Source organism: Aulonocara sp. 'chitande type north' Nkhata Bay, linkage group LG16, assembly GCF_057382095.1.
Source record: "Aulonocara sp. 'chitande type north' Nkhata Bay isolate Kocher_YH1m ecotype deep benthic linkage group LG16, A_spYH_male_GT1.1, whole genome shotgun sequence".
In the NCBI taxonomy this organism is placed as follows: domain Eukaryota; kingdom Metazoa; phylum Chordata; class Actinopteri; order Cichliformes; family Cichlidae; genus Aulonocara; species Aulonocara sp. 'chitande type north' Nkhata Bay.
The window spans coordinates 7,932,453-7,954,580 of NC_141359.1; the positions used below are offsets into that span (position 1 = coordinate 7,932,453).

The 22,128-nt window shown below is 40.4% G+C and overlaps 1 protein-coding gene across 4 annotated transcripts in view; it reads right to left on the minus strand.

Annotated features, from left to right (window-relative positions):
- Nucleotides 1-22,128, minus strand: part of arhgef49 (Rho guanine nucleotide exchange factor 49) — a 71,494-nt gene that overhangs the window by 18,750 nt on the left and 30,616 nt on the right. For 3 of the 4 annotated variants that reach the window (XM_086266395.1, XM_086266396.1, XM_086266394.1), the window contains exon 2: nt 3,178-3,325. The gene's annotated coding sequence lies outside the window, so the exon portion shown is untranslated. Of the gene's footprint in view, nt 1-3,177; nt 3,326-7,751; nt 10,541-22,128 lie in introns of those variants that run through there. The other variant, XM_086266397.1, reaches the window with a different exon arrangement.

Genomic DNA, 22,128 nt, shown 5'->3' on the forward strand with positions numbered 1-22,128 from the left:
CACGCTTCTCCGAGGCTTCGCGGTAATAAGTAAATTGCCATTCCTTACATGGTTAGAGGTAAGCAGCCCTGCGATCCGAGTTAATCAGTGGGCGGTTTCCCTCGGATTTTATTTGTTGGCTGCTAATTAGATGAACATGCTCAAAAAAACAGAAAAAAAGCACGAATCTGTTTTTATAAAACGAATCCTTGTAGCAGCAGAGTCTGAAAGACACACATTCACAAAAACATAATCCTTTTATCTTTATCTTGAACAAGGAGGAGACTGGTGATATTTTTATATATTTCATATTAAGAAAACAAGAGTGGAGTGATTGCACTAACAAGTACTGTGATTATCTAAAGCCGGATATATCTGACTTCTCCTTTTGTCTATTTTTTGTTATGCATTGCACAAGGTCGCATGCTGCTTCTCTACCACGCATGCACAAGTAACACTACATTTTTATTTAATCTCAAATGCACTGTCCTGCTACCTGAACACTTTGGATCCCCATACGTAGATTACTCTGACAATGACAAAAATGTAGGAAAATGTAGTGCAATGTAAGAAAATACTCCTGGTTGAATCACACTCGAGCATGTAAACCTGTGTCCTGCTGGTTTAGGCAACGCTTTCTTTTTAAAGGAAATGAAAGTAGATTTGTGCGTTTTAATAATGCAAACATGCAACAAAGAAGGACGAATTGACTAACACTTTGTTGTAGAATAAGAGCAGCTTTTTCTGTTTGTTATATTACTTCATGTGGCTGAGTCATTCTTCGTGATCCGGGGAAATTACATTATTTCAAGTCCACTTTTTGTAGGTTTTGCATGTTCTGTTGCTTTACACCGATCAGTATCTTAATGCCTGTGAATCATTTTGATAGTTTTTTGTATATCCTTGATGTTTGGCTGACAGGTTCTTGTGCACCACGCCCTCTTTTCATTAATGATCTGATCGTTATTAAGTATGTGCATTCACTACCTACTTGCATCCCAAAGTAAAAGAAATCCAGTATTGTTTTTTCTTTTTGCAAAATGAACAGATTTATTTCTATAATCAGTTTTAAATCACTACTTGCAAAACTAAGTGATGCCTTAGAGTGACTTCTCTGTTATTCTGCTTAGAAGACACATACAATATGCATGTGCGCAGTTCAGCTGTGAGGGAAAAAAATGCTGAAATCTGAAATTTGGCTTTAAATTAGCTTGCGTGTGAGTGTCTGAATAGCAGGGAGCATCCTGCTCGACATGCCTGTGCCTCTCCCTCTCTCTGTGCCTTTCTCTGGTTGAATTACTGCCAGAGTAAATGCTCTCTGGAGGTCTCGCGCTCTCTGCTCCCTCTGTCACCAAGCTAACTGAGGAATAATTCATCCCCACCATCAGGGAAGTAAATCAGTCACCATGTCCAGCATGCACAGGGGCTGATTTCTCGAGATATGATGGCAGAGCGCACGGAGAGGACAGCTTCAAAATGAGGAAATAAATCAATCAAATGATTGGATTCAGTGTCAGAGTTACTGCATTGCTGAGAACGCTGACAAAAAAATCTCCAATTTAATGAATCAGTTTGTGTATTACTGAGTCCTTCAATTTAAAATTATATGGCCAAAAAGGTCTGTGTCTATTTCAGGAACATTTGATTTAGTTTTGCATTTCCCAGTTGGAAGTAGGCCAGTCACTTCTAGTCAAATCAAATATTAATGGCATATACATGCAGTCCTGTAAGTTCACCCCATAATTCAATAGCTTGTGGAACCACGTTTAGCAGCGATAACCTGATAAGTTTCTGTATGAATACCTCACATTGTCTGTAGGTGTGTGTGCATCTCACATTGCTGTGGAGGAACTTTGGCCCTCTCTTCTTTTCAGTTCACTGAGTTTTCCATGTATTTGTTTTCTTACAGTCTCACCACAGCACTTCTGCATCGTCCTGCTGCAACCAACTTGGGCCAAGCTTTAGCTGTCAGACAGACGGCCTCACATTTGTTCATGGTTAACTCAAACAATGCAAGGTTGCAAAACAAGCCCAAATCATCACCCCTCCGCCACCATGCTTAACAGTGTGTGAGAGGCATTTGTGCTGACATCCTGTGCTTGAGTTTCTCCAGACTGTGCCTCTTAAAGCATCTCCACTTTGGTCTTGTGTGCCTAAAGGACGTTGTTCCAGACGTCTTGTGGTTTGTTCAGTTGTAGCTTTGCCATGTTCTTTTTAGAGAGACGAGGTTTTCTCCTGGAAACCCTTCCAAACAAGCCATACTTGAACAGTCTTTTTCTAATTGTAATCTCACGAACTTTAACATCCTAACCCACTTAAATGCTTCATACCGTCACACTGTAATATCAAAACTTCCCTATAAAAACATTCACCATTTGGGAACTCCCTTTCCTGTGTCAAAATGATGTTGCTTCTCTAGTCAGTGCACACCCTGACTGGACCAGAAAGAAATTCAACTGCAAGAAAGGCTTCACCAGCCATCATCGGTGTTAGGTGATAATCCTCTTGTGAATTGGAGTAAATCTTTAAATTCAAGTTTCAGTGCTTCAAACCTGAAAAGAAGAGGCTACTTTAAGACTGGGGGTCCACATATTTTGTTCAGGTATCTAAATAAATCCATGTCCATCTGGTTATTATTCAGACAAAGGTCGGTAGTTTTCAGTCAGTAGTTTTGTCCTATTGAAACACAGAGCAATTATATCACTATTTGACACAAAATGAGTCACTTTATCTTATTTCAGTCGCTTACACAGTTTATCCCTGTATCCTCTTTTACTTAATATAACACAAAACTGTGCGTCTAAACCACTGGTGACACTGAAGGTCTTTAGGTTCCTCCTTCTCTGGCTCTTTTGCTCAGTTAAGCAGCACCCCATTCTGTTGGCACGATTGAAGAAAATCTAGCATAAAACCTTCACTCTGTGAGTTGCAAGATTTTCCAATTAAACATAAAGTGTATGGCAGTAAGTCGCTGCTGTGAAAAGACCACAACTCTATTTGTGCCTATGTGCAAACACATCATCAGTGTGTTATAAGCGTGTCTTTATTCTGCTGTCAGCACATCTGCTTTTCACTCTGATCGGGCAGAGTTTACCTAACAGTGAGCATCATGTTGCAAGGATCAGTTCTGGAGCGAAATCCTCTTGTTTCAGCCAACAGTTCCTGCTGGCAGCATGCTGTCTGATCTTCTAAACTTACCCCATTTTAATCAACTCTCTATGCTGCTTCCCTCCTCCTACAGGTCATTGGCTCAGATCCCACAGTGCCCAGCTTCCTCTTCTCAGACTCCCCTCAGCACAGCTATCCGTCTGGAGCGTCCAATGAGCCAGACAGACGTGGCCCTGAGCTACAAGTTAACAGAGAGAGAAAAGCAAGAAAAACAGGACATCAATCAATAAGCTGCCATTTCTAAATATAATAATAAACTCTTGGAGTAAAAAAACACGATTGCTCTGCCAGGTGCAGCTATATGTAAGGTCTGCTAGTAAAAGAGAGAAACACAATGGGCATCAGAGACTTCAGGCTTGAATAGCAGATGTATCCTGATACTGTAAAACAAACCGAGTCCTCCTTTTTAGAGTGAATTAGATGTTGAGTCAATTACATAATTAGTGTTCGTCTGACAGGAGAGAGCATCCTGAATTACGCACATCACAAGAACATGTGTGTGTTTAATCAGTTTAATCATGGACTTCCTCAAAAACACTCTGAGGAGAATATATATATAATATATAAATATATATTTACAAAAGGACAATTTATACAGTAATTATTTTTCATTAGAAATCACAATTTAAAACATTTTTCTGTTAATTTACAATGTTAGGTCCAGACAGCTGGATTTGCCAGCAACATACTGTTATTTTACACTTAAACTACTGTAATCTGCAAAAACAGGTTCTTCCAATAAAAAAATATTACATCACTGTGATGGGTGACATATAAGCTTAGCAGTTTAATACTGTCAGCTCTTTGCTTATTATGAGAATGGTATTTTAATGCTCCTGTAATCTCAATAAACAATGTATTATTCTAAAATGATTCAAAGTACTGTGAAATAACCCTCATAACACTAAATTAATGACTTCAATTAAGCATTTAACAAACTAACTGAGGAACTGAAGCAGCATAACTTTGCTCAGATAAATTACAGGTGTACTCAAGGAAAATAAGGTAATGTACCGTGTTATTGTGAAATAGCTTTCTGTCTATATTTTTTTCTCAAATGGGTCAAAATTCAAAAAAGTCAAGCGTATTCACAAAGACGGACATGCAGTTTTGTGCATTGTTATAGCAATTAGTTACAGTGTAGTAAGAGAGGAAACCCATACTGGTTGGACCTACTTTGAAGCCTCAGTGTAAAATTAAACTTTGAAGTTTAAATATCCATTTAGCAAACACAAACGATTAATCAAATTAAATAAGATTATTTAAAATGATCCTGAAATATTGTGGGCCCTTATCAAGAAACACTATTATAATGACATAACAATATATATTAAGAAACAGTCTCAACAGTATCATGTAAATATATTTGAATCTGCACACAACAACATACCAAACAAAGCACCTCAAAGTTTAGTTAACCTTCAGCATCCAGTGTGGAACCACCGTACAACACTTTGCAACTACACCAGCCTCCAGTTGCTTTTCAAGTAATGGGTATTTTTTGAGCAGTAAAGCTAACAATAAAAGCAGTCAAGCAAATGACGTAAATTCCATACATTACTACTACCCAGCAGACATGAACGTAATCTAGGACAACAGGCCAAAAACAACAGAGACTGACCTGATAACACACATCTAAGACTGGGATGAATGAATCTGCAGGCCTGATGCAGAACAAAGTCTAATAAAACAGAAAAAAGCCTCGGCCCACCTTGTGTTAAACCCCAGCTCTTCTGTTTAAACCTCCATCCACCTCCACCATCTTCAACCACATGATGAGAAAATCTACCAGAGACTCATGCAAAGCTCAGGTCACATGATTTCTGACGTTAGCACCCACCCAGTCTCCTTTCCCCCCCTTGCCCCTTGCAGGATGCGGGGAAGTGAAGAGTGCTTTGGCTCCAAAGCTGTGACAAGTGGCTGTCATTTAGAAATGAACCCCACCCCACACTTCCCCTCCTCCATCCCAGGAGTGCTGGATGATTGGCAGGGACTTGGGTAGATCCGCCCTTTTTTCCTTTTTTCTCCCACTCCCCCTCTACACAGGCTCCTGGTCCTCCCGGCAAATATGATGCAGCTTTTTCATTCACATTTTGTTTGTCCCCAGATGTGGAGATTTCAAACAGATTTGAATGCTTAGAATTAAGCTCAGTACTGCGAAACAGTGGGTGACACATACTCCCTCTCTCGTTGCCTTTTTGCTCATGGAATAACCCTGCTCTGACAATCCCACTTTACAGAAAGGGAATGAGAAATTGGTTATCGCCACTGACTGAAGTGACCCATTTATTTATTTCTTTTTTCTGTCTTTATCCAGCGAGCATTTAAATCACTGAGCCAATTCCCTGCTGTTCCAGCCCGTTTCATTCATCCTCTCCTCATGGGTGCTTCTGAACCTCCTAAACTATGCAGAAGTGTTTCTGAGCAGACAGAGTAGGCTGTCTTATTACTCATCTCTCTTTCTTTGTGTGTGTGTGCGTATGTGTCTGAATGATGAAGGCTGGATGTCTTTCAGATCCTGTGCGGTAGTAGAAGAGGTGATAATAATGTGCTCGTGGTTTTTGACACCTCCTAGTGTTCCCTACAAACATGCAGACTGTGCCTGTCTATCTCATCCAGATCTGTGTGCAGGTGTGTATTTATGTGTGTGTGTCCATCTTTGTGTGTTTATTTATATATGTGTGTGCCTGTCTGGCAACCTCTCAGCTTGACACTAATTCACACACCTCAGTGCTCACATTTCCTGAAAATGCCATGAGTTCATCACAAAACAGATACATTAAAGGATGTAAACATATTCTGGTTGCTGTCATGTTTTCAGGAATCAGAACCATCTTGATTCAAAAAAAGGGAAAACAGGATCCCTGCTGCTGACAAGAGTGATCTATTTTAAAAAACACAACAATAAAAGTTTATCCAGCACAAGACAACACAAATATTAGCTTAAAGCACCACAGGAGCATTGCAGAGGCAAAGCACACAGTCTGCACCTGAGTCTTTTATTTTGAAAACTGGCTGTATTCACTGTGCAGTTTCTTATCTTATTCCGTGCCCTCCTCATCTGCTCTGTACAATCTAATGCAACTTCTGCCAAAAATTTGAGTTACATTGTTAGTCATATAATTTATACCACCCAGAGCAGGGTGCCACATTTGGTGGGATTCCAAGCATTGTCCTAAGCAGATGTGATTGGTCTCCAGTGACCACATTGAAGCCCGAACTAAACACAACCCTGCCCGGTGTATTCCAGTAATTTGCCAATGGTTTTTAAAAAACATTAAAGATGTAGCTAAATGTAGCTAACAAAACTTGTTTAAAATCTACAATGATTTTGTCACATGTGCCTCTAATGCATCATAACACAATAAAACACTTCCTGTCAGTAATTAAGGCCTCATTTTGACTGAATTAGAATAATAAGCAGTTAGCACTGAATCTGTGACTAGATTTTTCAGGGTTTAAATATAATACACTGCAGCAGGCGTCCTAAAAACTCTTTGCTTACAGGCCTGTACTGCTAGTAGGGCGATAGCTCAGACTCCAGCATAATTAGCTTTTCATTCTTGCAAACCTTATCCACAAGATGCAAGAAATTCTGCCATCAAAAATCAGGCAGCTACAGATTTGACATTTTGGGGAGTCTGGCAGCTCCCTTTTTTACTCTTTGTGCCTTTGCTATGTTCCACACCAATAGGCAAAAACACTAGAGCACTGTAGGTCCCTCATGTGCCACTAAAACAGCACTGACCCATCGGGGCATTCACTAGGGCGCGGTCTGTATCTGGCACCGGGACGTTGGCACCAGATCCTTTGGGTCCCGTGGTTTGCCGGATGGAGCCTTCCTTAGATTGTGCTTTTTCCAGTAGATCCTACAAATGCTCGATTGGATTGTAATTGGGGAAGTCTGGAAGCCAGGTCAGTGCGTTAGATCTTTTGTCGAGCTGTTCCTGGGAAATGTCCAGTGCACTGTCCTGCTGGGCTGAGGAGGTCCACTGACGTTGGGGAGAGCCTCATCAAATAAGGGCAAATGCTTCATCTCCAACAGTCTTTAGGCAGATTGTGCTTAGATTTTCAAAGTAGCTTCCACATGAATGCCAGCAGTTAAGGTTTCCTAAAACAATATTGTGTTGTAACGAGATGATCAGAGTTTTACATGTCAGTGGTTTTAATATTGTGGCTGACTTGGTGTAGAATTAATATATACTGTTATTCTAGGTTTATAAGCAAAGTAGTGGGTCAGAAAAGCGTCATAAAAGCTATAATATATATTGTAGTCCAATATAATACCAATGCCCAGCCTTTAGAAATCAGGAGTTTCTAATGATATCAACAAAATCTACACATTCCAAGCATGCTAAAATCATTTAGGGTAATGGTGCTGCTGCTGTCGTGGATTTAATTACCTAACTTTGAAACTTAAGGCATTAAGAAAATTTACTTAAATTTGTCATTCAGAAACGGAAGTTACATCAAGGTCCTCACGTCCTGATGGTGTCTAAAAAAACTATGAAAAGATTCCCTCAAGCGTTCTGTGAGGTGGTCGGGCTGACTGGGAAAACAATATTTAAACACCCTTAAACCTGACACGGCATGAAAAGGTTTACCTGCTGCCAAAGTGTGCTGCGTCTCAGCAGGTGTCTGAATCAGAAGGTCTGTGCTGTGTGAAATGAAGGCAAGCCAGCGTTAGCACAGCTGGAAAGCGCTGCAGGAAGGCACCGCAGGAGAGTGACAGACTTGCCAGAGCGCACAGCGAGGCCAAGCAAGGGCACACGGTGAGACAAATGGAGACTGATAAATTCAACTTTTTCCGATTACCTCTGTGCGCACTGGCCAAACTGGTTTCAAAACTTCAAAATTAGGCTTTTTGACAGTCACCTAAGGAGCAGAATGTGAAAATCTGGAAGATGCTTTTGAAAAACAGCGACTTAAATCAGCTCAGTCATTGCTGGATGCGCTGTGGCAGTAAACTTCTGAAGACAACTTTCACAGTCAATTAGATCTGTTTGTGTTTGTTGTCCTTTACGCTGCGCTTCACATCAGCTGTGGCGCTGAGTCAAGACACTGCACGAAGATTGTTTTGACAAAGTAAAAAAAACGTTGTGCACAAAACGATAAAAAAAAAAACAGACAAAGCCAGATTCAAATATATCTTCATGTCTTCTAAGCCAAGCCAGCGCAGCGCCTTAGAGTACTTCAAATGCGTGGGAGTGCACATGCACTTGAATGTACAGACACACTGCGCTTGCAACTCAGCGTGTGGCAGAAAATGGCAGACTGCTGTCCACACACTGTGTGCCAGCACGCAGCCTAGACTCCAATACAGCTCCAACACAGGCGGCTGCTGTGATATTTCACTTTACACGAGCCCAAAGGCAGCACTCACAAGCGGCACTGAAATACGACCGACTGGTTTCCGTTTTAGAGACCTCTGAAGCCGCAATAACAGCTGCCTGCAACAACAATGACTTCCACGGTGACCAAGGGAGCAGACTTTGTAAATGTGAGGCAGTCTGAGAAAGCTCATAAGTAATAAATCACCACCAAATGCTAAGTGTACAATATCACTGCCTCTGTCCTCTTTTAAGTGGGTGAGGTGGTTGGGTAAAAGTTGTCTGTCTAAATAAAGAAAGCTATGGCACGATAACAGTTTCCTTACACATTTAGGCAAATCAGCAATCGTTTTAAACAAACTGCAGCTCAACTGTGAGGCAGTGATGAATCAGGCTGAGTTAAAACAAAACACACCTCATTGCTTTTTGAAATATTCATCATATGTGCCTCTAGTTTTGCATAAGCGACCTGGATGTGATGCTTTTCCTGCTCGCCTGCCCTCTGTCTTTGTAAGCCATGCACTGATCCACCAGTTTACGTCTCTATCCCTGTAACTGTCGATTCACAGCAAGCTTCAATCCTCCAGAGCAATCTGGCCTCTGCGTTAAAGTCCATTGATCGAGATGCTTATCTGCAGTGTCTTACGTAAGAAACATCTGACCGCCATTTCAATTTTAGATTAATGCACACAAGCAAGATTGAGCCAGAGAGGAAATTCATCTGGGAAAAAGAACTTAATTCTAACAACATGATCGAAATGTTTCATTTTAGACTCTGACTTGCAGGCAAGCATTTCGAGGCATGAACACAAAGGAGTTTCAGTGCAATCTGTGTGGTAAAATGAATATAAAATGAATCAATTAAAACTTTTTTCATCTGATATGATGGAAAATCAAATATACTGTGTTTCTCATATATAAAAACAGTAGAAATAAATAATGGAGGTCCCAGTCTTATTTGTAATCAAGAACAATGGCTCATTCCAGATGAGTCACCTTACATTTGAGACTATTAGAGTTCATTGCTTTGACAGACAGACAGGGCACACACACACATTGCAAGACGAGGGCTGCGCGGGGCTCAGCAGGTAATAAGAAACTAGTAACCTAATGAAGTGAAGTGCCTCTCATTCTCCTGTCAGGGGGAGGATGCACAGAGAAGAGGGAAGAGCACTGAGGGATCAGAGTCTATACATTTACTTCTATTAGAAGGATTAGTTTACTAAATGGTTTTAGATGCAAATTAAAGCAATGAAGAGGGAGGCTGAAGAAATTCTAATCACAGAAAGAAGATAAGGGTCTGGATGGAACTGAGTGTGAGCAGCCTCGTGGAAAACGTAGTCTTTTCCTGTCTGAGAACATGTGCAGTGGACTTTGAACCGTTACAGAAAATTTGGATCAACTTTTTAAGGACAAAATATTAATCAAGCACATTTTAATGTAATTTGTTGACTTGAAATCCTCTCAAGAAACTATACCTCTTAATCCCATTTTAGGGGAAAAATTTGAAATTGTAAAGAAACAGCACAATAAGTATGTTGCTAATATGTTTGATACTGCTGTGCCATATCATAGCAATCGCAATAATAATAGTATAAATTTTCATGTAATCACAAAGTGTCATAATGTCATATCATGTCTGAAAGCAAGAGCCTCAGGTGAGGATTCAATACCTATAAAGGGAGCCTCTACAACCTTCAACAAAGCACAGTGCTTTAAAAAATAGGCAAGAAAACGGTTGAAAAGCTGCTGAAGGTGGAAACAACAAACCTGTTTCACCACTTGATGCAGAAACATATGTACAACCAGGCTACAAAGGAGGAGATGCTAGCAGCTGATGATGTACAACCCAAAAGTAAACAAACGACGAGCATTGCTAGCTGCTCTGGCTAGCTGCTCTGGCTAGCTGCTCTGGCTAGCTGCATTATAATGCAGGCTTAAGGTTAAGTAACTTTAGTTGTTGTTAAATTAAAGTGTAAAAAATGTAAACTTTGTACTTTTACTTTAAATTTCAAGATAAAACACTACCCAGGCTACTTGTGTGCTTATACTTAGCTTGTGCTGTATCACTGGTGCGGCTGTGAGTCAGGCGGTAGAGCGGGTCACCTAAAAATTGGAAGATCTGCAGTCTGATTCCCAAACTACTCCTGTTTGCATATTAACCTCCTAAGACCCGAACTCTTCCATGGCATGCATTTTGATTTTCTCTTTGATATTTGGGCTGATTGGGACCCGATGAATGTAAAAACAAAGAATTACCAGATTTTTATTTTTTACCAAATTTTTGCTTCTAAGAAAAATGAGAGCCACATATGACGATAGTCGTTTAAAATGTTTCTAGAATAGTAGCAGTATAATGTCCTCGTAAGTGGATATCAGGCCCTAAATAACCCAAAATGTGATGTCCACAACCTAGGAGGTTAAAGTATTCTTAGAGCAAAATACTGAATCCCAAATGGCCCTTGATGCATGAATCTGAGTGTAAGTGTGTGTTAATGTTACACAAAGCGACAAAAGTGCTTGGATGAGGCTTGTAGTAAAAAGTGGCTTTTTTGTACACTTCATTAATCCCCCAGGGAATTTGTCCTCTGCATTTAACCCAACGCAGCACGGTGGTTAGCACTGTTGCCGCACATGTTTGCATGTTCTCCCCGTGTTTGTGTGGGTTCCCTCCGGGTACTCCGGATTCCTCCCACCGTCCAAAGACATGCAGCTTGTGGGGATAGGTTAATTGGATAATCCAAATTGCCACTAGGTGTGAATGTGAGTGCGAATGGTTGTCTGTCCCTGTGTGTTGGCCCTGCGACAGACTGGTGACCAGGGTGTACCCCGCCTCTTGCCCTATGACAGGCTCCAGCGCCCCCCGCGACCCTGAAAAGGATAAGTGGAAGCAAATGGATGGATGGATGCATTTAACCCATTCACCCTGTGAAGCAGTGGGGAGCCACCAATACAGCGCCCGGGGAGCAGTGCGTAGAGACGGTATCTTGCTCAGGGGTACCTCAGGGTAGCTGTTTGGTGGATTTGAACCCCTGAGCTTCCAATCATGGGGTGAGTGCTCTACCTACTGTGCTGTCTCTGCCCAAGATTTATTGCCGTGTTATAATTAAATAACCTTCACTTACTTTTAAATGCTGCAGCAAGAAAATGTTGACTTTTTTCTGTATTATCAGAAATATCATTACTTAAAATTTTCTTGCGCTATATCATGAGGTTTGAGGTAAAACAACAGTAAACAAACACTACTTAGAAAAGGAGTCTGCTTTTCAGCAGTGATGTCCTGGGGAATCAGCTTCATCACCTCGGTCCTTTCAAATCGTTTCACTCACAACACACAACAAGAAAAACATCAGCTCTAATCCACAGAGGTTTTCAGTGGAGTGTTTTCCAGTTTCTTCTTCCAGCTTCAACGTATTCTTTCAAGGGAATCTCAACCAGTTTTCCACATCAAATACGACTGGATGTGTCATAATTCTTTGAAAATAAAATATCTCTTTTGAGGCTCCAGGTAAGATGTGCAATTGAGTCAGCTCCCACTGGGGGTGACAACTACATGATTAAGAGGAAAAAAGCATCTAGAAATGTGAGGAGGAGGTAGCCAAGCTTCTGTAAACTGATCCTTACCCTGCTTGAAGCTAGAAGCTTAAAGCTGTGCCAGCTGATACTAGCATGACCCACCCACACCTCAGACTACACTGTTGGTAGTTAAGCTGCAAAAAGACTCTACGTTTGCTTCCATCTCATCAGCAAAGAGAAATGATGACCTGTGACGAATGGGAAAATGGCACCTGTAGGCTTGCAGATACAGATTGCAACACGATACAACATTTAACCTCTTCAAAGACTTTCAAACGGTGGATTTGTTTATTTAACTAAATGTTTTGGGGCTTAATAGTAGCCAAGCAGCATCCTGTGGGCTTTTTCCACTTAGGGATTTAGAATGAATAAGCAGAAATCATGCCTTTCCAATCTTTAAGCTCCAGCTTCCAGCCGTAAATGAATACATCATTACAATAGACTAGTTTGACAATAACATGGGGAACTGGGTGATGTAAAATAAATATAAATGGTTTTTCAAAGAAAAAAAAAACATCCTGGTATGCGCAAGCTGAAGAGTATCTTCAAAAGCATCGTTCAGCATTTCCATTTTACATCTCAGACGCATTCCCACAAACAGACTAAACACCCCCCCCCCCCCCCCCCCCCCCCCCCGGCTCTCTGTTTACCATCAGCCACTGAAATGTGGGTTAATGAGGCACCACCCGGGGGCACTGTCAGCAACACCTATACTACTAGTCTCATCAGAGGGAGGGGAGGCCAGGGAGTGGGCGGGGGAGCCCGCGAGGCTCCGAGCACAGGCAACATCAAAAGGTGGAAGTGTGGAAGAGTACCCCTAATTAGGCAGAATGACTGTGGTATGTGTGTGGACTACAGGTCTCTGTGGAGATATGAAGAGCTGTACAGTAGAGAAGTTTTACTACAGCTGCTGAGTGCTCGTCTCCGCAGGAATCTGAAAACGGTTATTTTGGGCTACATATGTAAAAATAAGAAGTGCACTTTGTTTTTATAGCAGGCCGGCTGGGCGCCGAGCATCAGCGGGAAATGGTTTTAAAACGTTTTAACAGCAAGTGAAAAAAAATGCATTTGATTATGATGGCAGCACAATGGGCACAGGAAGGATGCTGGCTGTCAAAGTTGAACGTGTGATAAAAATGCTAGAGTGAAAATATTGCAAAAAATAAGTCCTTGAGCACAGATACTCGTATCTTCCTGCTCCTCTCCAACTATGTGCAGGGTGTAGATGCAATTTGAGCCTCGATTTGCATGTCTTGTTATAATTGATAGGACTGTTGCAAAGAGATTATCCCCCAGTTTTTTACTAGTTAGTTTTAGTTGGCGAAATTCTCCATTAAGCTTCTTCTTACATAGCACATATCTCCTATCACCCTGTTTGTTGCAGACACACTGTTTGACCACCAAATTGACTGGCTTGGCGGTTTTGTCCAAAAAAATCTTTATCCATTTGAATGAGTTTAGAACATTACTAAATATCAAATATAAGTTGCAGAGTGGCATTAAAGCGCCCCTCCAAGTCAAACTGCCCTGCTGGGCACTGCGTCTTCAGTGGTTCCAGGTCATCTCGGTCTCATTCATATTTCATGTGTTGGGAGGTGGAAATGTTGCAGATGAATAATACAGGCGGCAGATGACCTGAGAGCAAACACTTTGCTTCTTTTGCATGAGGTTTTCCATGAGCCGCACAGCAGATGTGCACGTATTCAAAGAGGACAAAAGAGGAAGTCTTTTCCGCTGAAGAGAGACAGTTCAAAGGAGCAATAATGCAAATGATGACCGCAGCTATCGTGTGATATGAGGGCTTGTAATAAAGATAAAATGATCTGGAAAGACTGGCGCTTTGAAGTGATACGAGACGGGTTTCCACTGAGAAAAAAGCACTGGCTGTTATCTTTAAAGGGGCGCTGTTTAGCTTTACTGTGTTATTTTATTGGATTTTTTTGCCTGTTGATTGGTCTTTACCTTGTAGTTTCATCTGCTGCATATGTGTGTTTCTGTGTTATATCCAGGGCTCTGCGTTAAATCAAATCGAAGGGCTGATTAATTACATTTTATACACTATTCATTTAAACAGTGTTCTTTTCTAGAGAGCCTGCTGCCTCTGAGAATCAAGGCACAATAAAAAGACAATAACTAACAGCTAAAATAACAATCTCAATTAGAAAATAGTCAGCACTTTACTCGTGTTGTCATATCAAAAAATGGTGTGATCAATATTGTGCTACACTGTAAGTCTGCGTGTCAGACGCACATGTTTAATTGATGAAGCAACAAGCCATGTAATTACCTGGTGATTGCAGAGGAAAATAAGCTGTGATAAAAAATAGGCAGACTCAAGAGTGAAGCTTAAAGAAGGTAAGATCTATTTTCATATATATATGTTTGTGTGTGTTAGCCAATCAGCAGAGTGGCTTTCTATCATGCCACAGCCAGCCTCTCCCATTGACTCACGGAGCGTCACAGATCTCTCAAATTGATGGTATCCATAACCACGGGTATACAAAGCTAACCTTTAGAGCCACAGGTATGTGAAGGCTCAGCATACACACACAAACACACACACCCTACAGATACGAGATCAAACTCCAGTACATCCCTTTTAACTGGGAAGCTGCACTACGGTGATTATGAACCCGTGTGGCAATTTAAAGTTCTGATCTACAAAGAGGATTTTGGATGAACATGAGATCTTTCCCTCTGAGGAGGAGAAATGAAGCGCGCCCATCATCACTGCTGATCTGTGTTACATGATGAATGAACAAATGAGAGCCAAGAAACAGAGACAGAACATGATGTCATAAGTAAGCTTTGTGTAAAGCAGGGAGGAAATGCTGACATTTAAGTGATGCAGAGAATTAATGAGTTAGTGTTTGCGCATGAGACAGCTTGCCCAAGGCTGCAACTCTGATGCATCATTTGGAATCAAAAGAACAAAACAACTTTGCGTTCTTTGTTTCTGTGAGGAGTACACAGTACTCTCAGATCTATAACAGACTACAAACAGTGCATTGAACCCACGTTGCACTGCCAGCTATCGCTGTTGATTCTTCCAGTTTTTCATCATCTTCCTTAGTTGTTTGTTTTTGAGAGGCACACCCAAGCTGCAGACTACTCCAGCATGAAACGGGTAAAAGCCTAGGATACTGTCTTCTTCATCGAGACACATTTTATTCCATTTTTTCATTCAAAGCTCAGAAATGCAGGTAAAACGTGACCACCAATCAACAGCTGAACAACCAACTAGACACCAACCTACAAAAACTTTATACAAAAGATCGGCGTAGCCAAAGTATTTGATGTTGTTGTTAAGCTACAACCGTAATTCATTCAAGGGAGTTGTCACCTGCAGGATTTTGTTTGAAAGCAGGTTTACGCCACTGTCACGATGGCTTTACTTTTGAGACGTGAAGGCTAAATCAATATTTTACATCCCGTCAATGAAATAGCTACATGACCATGTTTTTAATGAACTAATGTTTTCATTCATGTCGGTCACACATACAGCACATACATTAAAACAATATTTATCATAATTTCCAATTCACTTGATTTTAGCCAATATGTTCCAGTATATATATATATATATATATATATATATATATATATATATATATATATATATATATATATATAATCCAGTGTATGTTCAATGTTCAGTGTTTAGTGCAATTTGGATCTTCAATTATTGACCAATGAAATCAATGCACGTACTATCTCCCTTAAATGTCTCTTTTTAAAATTACAGGTTAAACATGTATGTTTTTGACCATGTCAACATCAAACAAACAGTGTGCAGGTTAAACTTTGTTTCTAAAACTAAACAGGATTATATGTAGCTTGCAAAGAAGACAAATAAGTCTACAGTACTGTGCAAAAGGTTTAGGCAGGTGTAAACAAAGAATGCTTTCAGAAATATAAATGAATGTTTATTTGACCCAAATGTATTCTGAGACATGAGAACGACCCCAAACATACAGCCAAAGTTATTAAGAACTCATTTCAGCATAAACATGAACAAGAAGTACTGGAAGAGATGGGATGGCCCCCAGAGAGCCCTGATCTCAACATCATCAAGGGTGTCTGGGATTTCATGAAGAGACAGAAGGATGTGAGGAAGCCTACATCCACAGAAGATCTGTAGTTAGTTCTCCAAGTTAGTTCTCCAGCCGAGTTCCTTCAAAAACTGTTTGTAAGTGTACCTAAAAGAATTGATGCTGTTTTGAAATCAAAGGGTGGTCACACCAAATCTTGATTTGATTTAAATTTCTCTTTGGTTAATTTACTGCATTTTGTTGCTTGATGAAAATGAATGAGTCGCACTTCCATTTTTGAAAACATTCTTTGTTTACAGCATTTTTTTAATCACCTGCCTAAAACTTTTGCACAGTACTGTATATATGCAGTTACACTCTTTAGCTCCTCAGTCATGAGTCACTGGACATTGTGGACATCGACGGTCACAACTCATGCATAATGCACCTTTTATATGTATGGACGTGTGCAGGTATATGTGTATGTATATGTATACATATGTACATTTAGTGTGTACATGTGTGTGTGCGTGTGTACATGTCTATACTTATAGATATCTATTACTTATATAGTAATAGTAATGGTAGAATAGTTACATTTATGTCTTGCACATTTTTACAACTCTCTATCCATAATAACATACTGTTGTATATAGTGCATTATCTTACTTATTTGTATTTGTTGTATTTTTTTTGTATTTTTCTTCTGCTATCTGATCCCACAGCGGGGAAATTTGTGCGTTACCTCAGCTCAGGTGAGGTAACGCACAAATTTCCCCGCTGTGGGATTAATAAAGTCTTGTCTTATCTTATCTTATCTTATCTTATCTTATCTTATCTTATCTTATCTTATCTTATCTTATCTTATATGTATACATATATCATTGTTACATGTATACATCATCCTGTTGTTAAGTGCTTATAAACACTGTTTATAAGTGTTTTTGTCATCCAACTAAATACTGTGACATAAGAAAGAAAGTTGAATTAACCATAAATGTCTGTGTCATACATGAGCGAAGCGAAAAAGCACAGCAGGATAGCTGCTTTTACTCCCTCGCTGAGAAACAAAGTAGCAGCGTAAGCCTCGGCTGCAGTTGCAGCCAGAAGCTCATAAAAACTGTAGCATTAGAGTGGTACCAAAGTTCACCCCAAACTGCATGGCCAAAGTATTTTAAATTAATGAATGTTTTATCAGCCTATCCACACAGTGAATGTTAAGCTTCAACTCATCAGTGCACACCCATTCAACTTTAATTGGACGCTGACAGTTGCACATGTTAAATTCCCAGTTTTATCAAAGAAGCAGACATTTTCCATCAGACTTCCTTTTTCAAAATCTCTTGTGGGATAATAATGTGTTGTTTGTGAGACCCTTGATACCCACAACCACCCCACCCACTTTTTGTGTCTTCTCAATATCAAAATCTAATTTTATTGAAATAAATTTTAGTTCCACTTGAAGAGATTTTCTCCTGTATTGGTAATAAAATACTTCGCACTACTCACAAATTATTTGCATTTTTAAAGTTACAGTTACAGTTTTGTGTATGTGTGTTTCGGGATTTTTAAAGGTTACTAAACAGTATCAAGTAGCTGACCAAATAATAAAATATACATAAATTCTCGTTTTTCACATCTGAGTTAAATAACAAAAAACAGCTAAATATCTAAGCTCCAGGAAAACAAAGCAGTCCCCAAAGATCTAGGAGTTGCTAGAGTAAACCTTTAATCTCTAATTACTTCCCGAGGCAAGAAAATATGATAAAAGAATATGCAGTAAAGTAAACTATCTAGTGATGTAGTGTGGGCAAACATAGATTCCATAGAAATACAATATGACAGTAGCCAGGTTCAATGAAAGGTCCACACACACGCGTGCACACACACACCTATCCCCAGGGTATGTTCCTGTGTCCGTTGTCTTTTCTGCAGGGGATCATAATGACATCAGCAAGAGCAACACCTACATAAACAAAACCTCAACAGTCGCCTTACATTCATATCCACATCCATATGCTCACTTGCACACAGACACACGAACACACAGTCTCTGACCTCATTCCTACAATCTGTCTTCTGGGAGAAAAAGGCAGACGTAGGCAAACAGAAGAAAAAATGAATGCTACCAGGTAAAATAAAGGGAGCAAACAGTTGCAGAGCTGAAGAGCCTAAACTGAGTGGAAGAGGAACATCTGATAAAAGCTCACAGAGGAGAAAAGAGGCGGAGAGCTTAGGTGACTATAGAGAGGAAGATGAGCAGAGATTGATGGGATAAGAGAGATAGAGGTATCGCTGCTGTCCCAGGAGTGGCGTTAATAAACAAATTAAGGCTGATAAGGCAGGAGAGGATTTGCTGGGCAGCAGATGGCTGCATGCCTCACCCCCTCCCAATCACCAGGAATCATGAGAGAGAGGGGGATAAGAGAGGACGAAGGTGGATGTTGAAAAAGAGGAATGGACATTGATGATGAAGGCAGTTAGAGTTTTTTTTAAAGAGAGCACTGTTTTTCTAAATCATCCTGTCAGTCAGAGGAAGATAAACAGATTGTGCCATGTTTTATTCACCCACTCTGTTACAGGCAGCTGCTTGGAAAAGAAAAAATAAAATCCTCTTTGACATCAAAATAGGGAAAAATGTTTCAATAATGCCCTGCTGGTCTTAGAAACTTAAGGTTATTCTTAAGATTTGGAGTTGAGAAGCTGAGAAGCATTAAAAGTTTTAAGATTTAAACAAGAAGCACTCAGAGAGCACAAACCTCCGTCCTTGTAGTGCAGTAAAAATCAGATAAAAAGAGGTAAGTAAATAACAGCAATTGATTTGTAATTACATGCACATGAATAACTTGAGCTTATTACATTTTTAGCTCAAGTTACCTTGTTATATTTTAAATCTTTATAGTCATTCAATTCAATTCAATTGTATTTATATAGCGTCAAATCACAACAACAGTCACCTCAAGGTGCTTTATATTGTAAGGTAGACCCTACAATAATACATACAGAGAAAACCCCAACAATCATTTGACCCCCTATGAGCAAGCACTTTGACGACAGTGGGAAGGAAAAACTCCCTTTTAACAGGAAGAAACCTCCGGCAGAACCAGGCTCAGGGAGGGGCGGGGCCATCTGCCGTGATTGGTTGGGGAGAGAGAAGGAAGACAGGATAATACAGTACTTTCTATATATTGACAACACACCACACCACACTTCTAAGAATCATAGTCTCTAAGGTAAACGACCTTTTGTCAATTTTTGACCAATAAATCATTACGTTGACCTTGAAGACCCTTGTACGCATACGCAAAATTTAAATTTTTAATTTCTTTAAATGGAAATCATTTAAAACTTTGAGCTATTGTGTTTACAGGCAGGCTGGCAGACCAAAAAAACATAACTTGCTTGACAAAGGTAATTATATGCTATTAATATGAATACTAGGCTCCTAATACTTGGAGACATATAGGTTGCAGACCGTTCCCCCTATTTAATTTCATTTGTCTTTATTTTTATTTCAAATGAACTGCAACCAGAGCTTACTGAAGCGTAACTAGTCAGCAGCAGTTGGACTACAAACTGATTTCATATCAAAACTACAAAGTTCTGGTGTTGAAAATCTGGTTCTTTGCAAAAGAGCCCCTGTTACAATACTGGCCAGACTCAGTGAATCAGAAATGACTTGGAAGATGCGACTTTCCAAGCAGTCGGAGAAAACATGGCAGAAACGAAACTCTGTGACTCTGTAACGTTAGACAAACTGCTTTTAAATTCAGCCATGTATTCTTGCAGTCGCCTCTTTTTCACCGGATCAATGCTGAACCCTGACCTTGCTGTGGGGGGTGTCAGTGTTTTCCATAAGCCTTTCTTGTCAGCTCATTGTCAGCTCCATCAGAGATACATCGAGCCCTGATTATCGACTGACTGGCTCCTACAGGCGCCTATGAGGATCTGTATGTGCTGAAGCTTTTCTGGATGTCATCACATGACTAACACCTTTTTTAAAGATAGGGAGAGTGAGAGGAGGAGTAAATGAACAGGGGAGGGGGAAGGAAGTAAAGCCCCTTTTCTTGCTCCCCAGGAAGCCAAGGACACACTTATGACTGGCTTAAACTGGAGAGGAGAGGAGAGGAGAGGAGAGGAGAGGAGAGGAGAGGAGGGGTTTGGAGGAAGAAGGGATGAGAGCGATGAAAAGATGGAGCTGGAGGGATGTATCTTAGTAGCACAGACAAAGACGTGGGGCTGAACGGGTGGGTGTTGGGACTGGAAATGAAAAGGATGAAGAGCCATTGATCAGCTGTCACCTCAGTTTACAGAGACCTGACTAACAAACATCAACGCTCAAATGCTCAGTAAACTCACTATTGTATGAGAGTGCATTTACATTTATGCAGTTTAATGCACGGCCTGCTGCTGTGTTCTCATCATTTTTTAGATAGAAACAATTTCTAAAATGTGGGTCCAAATGCTGCATGTATCTTATGCAGCCAGTGGAAGTGCAGCACTTCCCCCATCCACCCAAAGTTGGTGCACATTTAGAGTCCTTGCACCTCGCCAAGGTCTTCTGAGGGCTAAAATAATTTCCCCAGAACATAATTTAGACCCCAGTCCTCATGGTGGAAAAGCAATGACTCCCAGAAGATCCTTGTCTTCGGGCAAAGTTCCTGCAATGGATATATATAGTTGAACACATAGCATACTTTGACTAGTACTTCCATCACACATTCATACAAGCATGCATGACACCTTACTCTTACTCTAGCTGTCTGCTCCAAGCCATCGAAATGTGAACATCACTAAAAATCAAACTTGACATCCCACAGTGGGTCCCACTTTACTGGCACCAAGCAGAAGATTCACCCACAAGATGCTCCAATAACAGCTAAGTTTATTTCTCTGATTTTTGTTAGAATAATTACTCTTCCTCATTTTCCTAAGTACACCTAACTATATACCAAAGCACCATTTAATTAGCGCTGAAGAGCCAACCACATTGGACTGTATCTTTCTATAAATGGCAGATGGAAATAGCTAATTACTATCCCCAAGAAACCTTTTGGTCATCCTAACCGGTGGGTACAGACATGATTAGCCTCGCGTGAACCTTTTAAGCCCCGAGTCAAAAGCTCTCTTCTCCCACTCCCCAGCATCAATATCTCTATGCAAACTCTATGTCAACTCAATTTATTTTCCAATTTCCCGCAGGGTGAAAGACTGCCTCCCTCTCTCTCCCACTGTCTACCATCCATCACTCTACAACTTTCCATTCTCTGATGCTTTTCTCTTTTCTCCCTAGGCAGCCATGTGTCCCATCCTCTCCTCTTTTATTTGTCAATTGTCCTCTCAGTTGAAAATTTTAGGTACTGCTGTGTGTGCCTTGTGTGTCTTTGTCAGACAGGCAACTGAGAAGAGAAAGACAGGGGAAACTTAAGCCTTGATTATACTCTGTTGCAAACACGGACAGCTGGAGACATTGCTGTTAGACTTTTTTAATGTGCACTTGAAGTCCGCCGCCTGGTGCCCATGCACGGTTGGTGCATTGTGATATGAAATCTCTGCAGATGAGTCCTCACGGCCACAAAAAACAGTCAAACGAACGGATGTCGACCCGCGCACTCACAGTCTCATCATCAAATTTATATCACTTGGACCAAAAGGGAAAGTATAATCCAGGCACTGGAGTGGTTATGTAAGTAATGGAACAGGAAGAGGAACATTACGCAGACAATAATTTAACAAATTACTAATATGAAAAGGCTCTAATCCAAGTGGCTGTAGTACCTCAAATAGCCACTAGAGGTTTTTGACCCAAAAGTGAGTCGTTCGTTGTAGACTCACATTACCAGGAAGAAGTGCCACTTTGAATGCCAGGTGGCCATGGCTACTAGGTGGCTTTAAGTAGTGTGTTTTATATAGAGTGTGTGATCTGAAGCCACAAGAAATTTCTAACAGTCTATCTCAAGCAATTTTTTTTGCCTCTTTTAGCTTTTTGTTTTGATTTTATAGCACATTTACTACTTAAGTCCCAACTTTCACTGTCACCATTT